The sequence below is a fragment of the Rhinopithecus bieti genome, unplaced genomic scaffold (genome assembly GCF_001698545.2).
Source record: "Rhinopithecus bieti isolate Rb0 unplaced genomic scaffold, ASM169854v2 scaffold_8300, whole genome shotgun sequence".
Taxonomy (NCBI): domain Eukaryota; kingdom Metazoa; phylum Chordata; class Mammalia; order Primates; family Cercopithecidae; genus Rhinopithecus; species Rhinopithecus bieti.
The window spans coordinates 57,602-64,910 of NW_016805686.1; positions in this window are offsets into that span (position 1 = coordinate 57,602).

Here is a 7,309-nt window from a genome sequence, read left to right on the forward strand (position 1 = left end):
ATCTGCCTGACTCGGCCTCCCAAAGTGCTGGGATTACAGGTGTGAGCCACTGCGCCCAGCTGAGCTCAGGAGTTTGAGACCAGCCTGGGGAACATAGTGAGACCTCATCTCTACAAAAAAAAAAAAAAAAGAAAGAAAGAAAAAATTAAAAATTAACTGGGTGTGGTGGTTCACCCATGTAACCCCAGGTACTTGGAAGGGTCACTTGAGCCTGGGAGGCTAAGGCTGCTGTGAACCATGATCATGCCACTGCACTCTTGCCTGGGCAACAAAGTGAGACCCTGTCTCAAAAAAAAAAAAGAAGCAGAAGCGGAAGCAGCAGCAGCAAGAAACAGTATCACCAAAGTAAAAAGCTAACGTACAGAATGGGAGAAAATGTTTGCAAATCATGTATCTGATAAGAGATTCATATCCAGAATACATGTGGAGAACTCCTAAAACTCAAGCACAACAATGACAAAACAAACAAGTCAATTCAAAAGTGGGCAAAGGACTTGAATAGACATTTCTCCAAAGATATACAAATGGCCAAAAAGCACAGGGAAAGATGCTCAACATTACTAATCATTAGAGAAATGCAAGTCAAAAGCACAATGAGATACCACTTCACATCCATTAGGATGGCTACTATAAGACACACACACACACACACACACAGAAAATACAAGTGTTGGTGAGGATGTGGAGAAATTTGAACCCCTGTGCACTGTTGGTGGGAATGTAAAATGATACAGCTGCTATGGAAAACAGTATGATGGTTCCTCAAAAAATTAAAAATAGAAATACTATATGAGGCCCGGCATGGTGTCTCACACCTGTAATCCCAACACTTTGTGAGCCAAGGTGGGTGGATCACCTGAGGTCACGGGTTTGAGACCAGCCTGGCCAAAATGGTGAAACCCTGTCTCTACAAAAAATACAAAAGTTAGCTGGGTGTGGTGGCGTGCACCTGTAGTCCCAGCTACACAGGAGGCTGAGGCAGGAGAATAGCTTGATCCCTGGAAGTGGAGGTTGCAGTGAGCTGAGATTGTGCCACTGCACTCCAACCTGGGCAACAGAGCAAGATTCCATCTCAGAAAAAAAAAGGAGGAAGAAAGAGGAAGGAGGAGGAAGGAGGAGAAAGGAGGAGGAAGGAGGAGGGGGAGGAGAGGGAGGAGGAGGAGGAGGAGGAGAAGGAGGAAAAGAGAATAAGGAGGAGAAGGAGAAGAAAAGAGGAGGAGAAGAGAAGAGGAGGAGGAGGAGGAAGAAGAAGAGGAGGAGGAGAAGGAGAAGAAGAAGAAGAAGAAGAAGAAGAAGAAGAAGAAGAAGAAGAAGAAGAAGAAGAAGAAGAAGACGACATAATACTATATGATCCGAAGAAGAAGAAATAATACTATATGATCCAGCACTTCCACTTCTGGGTATATACTCAAAAGAACTGAAAGCAATGCAGGCTGGGCGTGGTGACTCACACCTGTAATCCTAGCATGTTTGGAGGCTGAGGAGGGTGGATCGCTTAAGCCCCAGGGTTCAAGACCAGCCTGGGCAACATAGTGGGACCCATCTCTACAAAAAGAAATACAAAAATTAGTGGGGCATGGTGGCACGGGCCTGTAGTCCCAGCTACTTAGGAGGCTGAGGTGGGAGGGTCGCTTGAGCCCGGGAAGTTGAGGCTGCAGTGAGCTGCGATCATGCCACTGCATTCCAGCCTGTGTGATAGAGGGGAGACCTTGTCTCAAAACAGAAAAAGCAATTCAATTATTTTCTCTAAGAGTCTCAAAAAGATATTTGTATGCCCGTGTTCATAGCATCATTATTCATAATAGATAAAACATGGAAGCAGCCCAAGATGAATGGATAAGTAAAATGTGGTATATACATACAATTGAATATTATTAAGCTTTAAAAAAGAAGGAAATTCTGATACATGCTACAACATGGATTAACCTTAAGGATATTATGCTGAGCGAAATAAACCAGTCACAAAAAGAGTATATGATTCCGCTTGTATGAGATGCATAGAGCAATCAAAATAATAGATAGAGAAAGTAGAATGGTGGTTCCCATGGGCCAGAGGAAAGGGGCAATGGGGAGTTAATGTTTAATGGTTTAAATGTTGCAGATACCAAGATAAATTCACTTTTGTCAAACCCAAACAAACTGGAGCCAGGAAAGCAGGAAGGAGGAGAGTTCATGCCTGCCTGTATGAGATAAAGACTGTGTCTCAAGGACCTTCTAAAATAACCCCACAAGATATTCCTTTTTGGGACTGCAGCAATTCAGATAAGATGGTCTGGAAAGAACACTTGCCTAGCACAGCATCTCCATCAGTGAACTGTTGCCAACTCTGATTTCGAACCTCCTGAACCAATGAACTTCGTGTCCAACAGCTTATGTGAACTTATTTTCACCAATAAAAGCTTCCCCTTCCTGAAATGCAGTGGTGTGATCTCTGCTCACTGCAAGCTCCACCTCCTCGGTTCAGGCGATCTCCTGCCTCAGCCTCCTGAGTAGCTGGAAATACAGGTGCCTGCCACCACGCCCGGCTAATTTTTTGTATTTTTAGTACAGACGGGGTTTCACCGTGTTAGCCAGGATGGTCTCTATTTCCTGACCTCGTGATCCGCCCTCCTTGGCCTCCCAAAGTGCTGGGATTACAGGCGTGAGCCACCGTGCCTGGCCCCGCTTCCCCTCCCTTCTTCAGATGCATCTCTGGCTTGCCATAGCTGTACATCCCAGATTATAATCCTCTTTGCTTACTACTAAATAAATGCTTCAAATTAGGAGGTTTTTTTCCTGGTATCTTTCTTTTATTATTATTATTATTATTATTATTATTATTTTTGAGACGGAATTTTGCTCTTGTTACCCAGGCTGGAGTGCAATGGCACAATATCAGCTCTTCAACCTCCACCTCCCAGGTTCAAGCGACTCTCCTGCCTCAGCCTCCTGAGTAAGCTGGAACTACAGGCGCCCACCACCACGCCCAGCTAATTTTTTTGTATTTCAGTAGAGACAGGGTTTCACCATGTTGGCCAGGATGGTCTCAATCTCCTGACCTCGTGATCCGCCCGCCTCAGCCTTCCAAAGTGCTGGGATTACAGGCATGAGCCACCATGCCCGGCCACCTGGTATCTTTCTTTAAGGTTGGTAGTGGGTGGCCTGATGTGGTGGCTCATGCCTGTAATCCCTGCACTTTGGGAGGCCGAGGTGGGTGAATCACCTGATGTCAGGAATTCGAGACCAGCCTGGCAAGCATGGTGAAACCCCGTATCTACTAAAAATACAAAAATTAGCTGGGCGTGGTGGCGGGCACTTGTAATACCAGCTACTCAGGAGGCTGAAGCAGGAGAACTGCTTGAACCCCAGAAGTGGAGGTTGCAGTGAGCAGAGATCACACCACCGCGCTCCAACCTGAGCAACGAGAGTAAAACTCTGTCTCAATAAATAAATAAATAAAGTTGATAATGGGTATAAAATTCCAGTTTTACAAGATGAAAACAATTCTAGACATGGAGGGTGGTGATGGTTGCACATTATGAATGTAGTGAATACCACTGAACTACACACTTAAAATGGTTAAGATGGTAAATTTTGTTATATGTATTTCACTACAATTTTTAAAAATGGAAAAAAAGTAATTATAGTTCATTGTACACAAATTATGATGGCTTAGAATGTTCCCTTTCCCAGAAAACCAGAGGAAGTAATATATTTTAGGTACCATGGTTGGGTCAATAAAGGAGATATTAGTGGTGGAGGCAAACTTCTGATTGCCCCAGCCTAGCTGACAGAGTGACTTCTGCATGGAACCAAGCTGAAGGATGTTAAAACTGACTTTTTTTTTTTTTTTTTTAGTGCCATGAAACCATTGTCGGCTCTAACACCTGATATGGCCAACTTTTTATTATCTGAGTATAAATTATCCTCATCATCATTTAAATGCCCCCTGCATCATATATGCTACCTGCAACAAAAGATATGTTTGTGTACCAGTCAGGCACATATTTTTATCAATGGTTCTCAACTACAGGCAATTTTGCCTTCCAGAGGACATTTGGCAATGTTTGGAGACAATTTCAGTTGTCACAATTTGGGGAGGGGGTTGTCATATCTCGCGAGTAGAGGCCAGGGATGCTACTGCTAAACATCTCTACAAGGCATAGGACAGCTTCACACAACAAAGAGTTATCAGGCCTTAAACCGGGCGCGGTGGCTCACGCCTGTAATCCCAGCACTTTGGGAGGCTGAGGCGGGCAGATCACGAGGTTAGGAGATTGACACCATCCTGGCTAACACAGTGAAACCCCGTCTCTACTAAAATACAAAATTAGCCGGGCGTGGTGGCGGGCGCCTGTAGTCCCAGCTACTCGGGAGGCTGAGGCAGGAGAATGGCGTCAACCTGGGAGGTGGAGCTTGCAGTGAGCCGAAATCGCGCCACTGCACTCCAGCCTGGGTGACAGAGCGAGACTCCATCTCAAAAAAAAAATAAAAATAAAAGTTATCAGCCCTTAAATGTCAGTAGTGCTAAGGTTGAGGATCACTGGCCTAATCTGAGCTCAAAGGGAAATGTAAATCTGCTCTGCAGCCCCAGAACATAATACCATGCTTTCCAGGGTTTGATACTATTGACTTTTGGATTTCATATGCTATTGTTTCCACTTTTTTTGGATGGAAACTTGAAGATTGACTATGTGGTGGAAATATTCTTAAATGTAATCCATAGCAGCCGAGTTTTTGTTTGTTTGTTTGTTTGTTTTAAGGTTTCCACTTTGTTTTCTGTTAACCTGATAAATCAATGATTTTACACAAAATACTTTACATTGATGCTTTTGAACTGCATTCTGCAGAATGCAGTTTCAATGGACTGAATGTTGATGTCCTCTAAAATTTCATATGTTGACATTCTAACTCCCGGGGTGATAGTATTAGGAGGTGAAACTTTGGGAGGTGATTAGACCATGCAGGCAGAGCCCTCCTGAATGGGATTGGTGCCCTCATAAAAGAGGCCTCAGGGAGTTAGCTCACCCCTTCTACCATGTGAGGACACAGTGAGAAGTTGCCATCTGTGAACCAGGAAGCAAGCCCTCACCAGACACCAATCTGCTATTGCCTTGGTTGTGGACTTGCCAGCTTCCAGAACTGTGAATTATAAAATTCTGTTGTTTATAGGCCATCTAGTCTCAAGTATTTCGTTACAGCCACCCTGACACACTGACAGGGGTATTTCATGGGTCTCATTAGAAAATGGATGAAAAAAGAGCTGAGAAATCAAAGTTTTGACCCCCACGCTATCTTAGTCAGAATTGCTTTGTTTTCATATGTTATGTATGGCTATTCTCTGTGAAATTTGTTTGAAAAGAAGTTCAACTGCTAAGAAGAAAAAACATATTTGAACAGCCCTGCTTTATATAATAGGTAAGTGATTGAACATGTGAACATAAATATAACCTTTTATTTCTCTGTGCACTGGGAACACATAGGGAAATAATTTGAAAAAATATTGCTGCATTCTTTGTAAAATCCATATCTGTGGATTTTCATGAGTCTGAAATAATTAAGAGTGTGTAGGATGAACAGCCTTTAAGGGTAGTGTTGGGGAGGGGTGGGGCAGATCTGGGGAAGGACATTGTATTATTTGCTGACTGTTTTATGTCTTAGCAACAAGACGTAACTTCAGTACAGCATCAGAGTCCCTCAGGATTACAAATTACTTGAGGGCAGAAACTCTTTTCTGTAGCTCCTTCTTTTCTGTAGCTCCTTCAGCTCCCTGTCATGATTCTTTAAATATTTCATGTGCAAATGAGTCAATAAATGGTAGGAAGACAGATAGAGCAGGAAAATTCTTTTCCTTCCTATTATCTCTTGTCCCCTACTCTTTAAACTCACTGGGCTTGGGTCTAGACAATCAGGTCAAGTTTATCTTTGGCACCCTTTGCTTTAGCAGGCATTCCTTTCTCCCAAGTGCCCAGTGTATTCTCCTACCCAGGGTCATTTCACTCTCAAATCCCAGAAAGGGCTATCTTCCCATATAGTATCTCATGCCTCAGACCTTTCCTAATCCTCTAGGAGAGGATCTAGGACCTCTAGGCTTCCTTGTTATGAGTTCTACTTCTTGCTGTCTATAACCATTTTACAGAGTTAGCATCAGGCCACCTAGAGGATGAAGATTACAGAGAAGAGAGCCTTCAAACTCTTGTCTCTGAATGCAACTAGAATAGAACACTGCCCACCATCGCTCATTGTATCTAAGCACTTAACCCCACCCATGTTGAACGACACTTACCTACTTCCTGAGACCTTTTTTCCTCCAAGGACAGTTTTGGGTGATCCCAGCGTTATTTGATTTTTAAGGGCAGGTAAGCAACAAAAACATAGGGCATCCCTTTCTTGGGTTATCCTATCTCCCACCCCTCATGGATCAAAGTTACTGTCCTTCAAATCGACATATTGAGAAAAGCATGAGCTGCTGCCAGAGCAGTCATTTCTCTCCCAGTGTGTGGTTATCCTGGCCTACTTTGGCTCACAGGAGTGAAGGAAACAAGTTGCTTGTTTAAATTATGGAGAATCAGGCTGGGTGCGGTGGCTCACACCTGTAGTCTCAGCACTTTGGGAGGCCGAGGCGAGTGGATCACGTGACGTTTGAGACTAGACTGGCCAATAGGGTAAAACCCTGTCTCTACTAAAAATACAAAAATTAGCTGGGTGGTAGGTAGTACATGCCTATAATCCCAGCTACTTGGGAGACTGAGGTAGGAGAATCACTTGAACCAGGGAGGTGGAGGTTGCAGTGAGCCGAGATCGTGCCATTGCACTCCAGCCTGGGCCACAAGAGCAAAACTCTGTCTCAAAAAAAAAAAAAAAAAAAAAAAGGAGAATCAGTACTAAGGAGTTACTCCTTTAGTTTTTCAAACAGATGGTCATCATGTGCTTGCTATATACTAGACCTATTAACCCACTGTGGTAGATTCTGATATAATTAACTTCTTAATGTATCATTTTGTTTTCTGTTTACTCTTTTAGCAAAATTCTTTAGGGAAACTTATGTAACTAGTTCAGTAACAAAAGCAAACAACACTCAAACATACTTAAAACTCACGTAGCTTTTAAACCACTATCTGCAAATATTTTCAGTTTAAAGGCAAAAACAACTTGAGTACCAGGTGTGACTACAAAATAAAGTGATTATTATCTTTTAACAACAAACATGATAGGGTGACCCACTGAAAGATACAATCTCCCCTTTAATGTATCCACCATGAGAGTCCATGCCTTTGTTTTATTGGTGTGGCAACAACTGCTTGTCTTTTAGGACTAAAATTAGACACCA